The sequence below is a fragment of the Rhipicephalus sanguineus genome, chromosome 1, assembly GCF_013339695.2.
Source record: "Rhipicephalus sanguineus isolate Rsan-2018 chromosome 1, BIME_Rsan_1.4, whole genome shotgun sequence".
Lineage (NCBI taxonomy): Eukaryota > Metazoa > Arthropoda > Arachnida > Ixodida > Ixodidae > Rhipicephalus > Rhipicephalus sanguineus.
The window spans coordinates 55,803,103-55,803,458 of record NC_051176.1 but is presented as its reverse complement, the minus strand read 5'-3'; positions in this window follow the sequence as shown (position 1 = coordinate 55,803,458).

Genomic DNA, 356 nt, shown 5'->3' with positions numbered 1-356 from the left:
GTTGATAGTCTGCGCTGGTCCGTGTGTTCTTTCTTGTGTGTCCTCGTGTGTGTGCGCTAAAGTTCCAATATGCAGCAAAACCAACTAGCCCGCTTGTCCGTATTATTATAGACCTCTCTTGGAAGCAGCACATACAATATGTAACATCAAAAGCTAACCGCTCATTAGGATATTTGAAAATAAATTTTTTGCTTGCGCCTGTCCCATTAAAGCGACTGCTATATATAACCTACGTCGGCCCCAAACTGGAATACGCCTCATCCATTTGGGATCCTCATCATATCACATTAATTAATGAAATCGAATCAGTACAGAATCGCGCTGCTCGCTTCATCCTGGCTAACTACCATCGCACT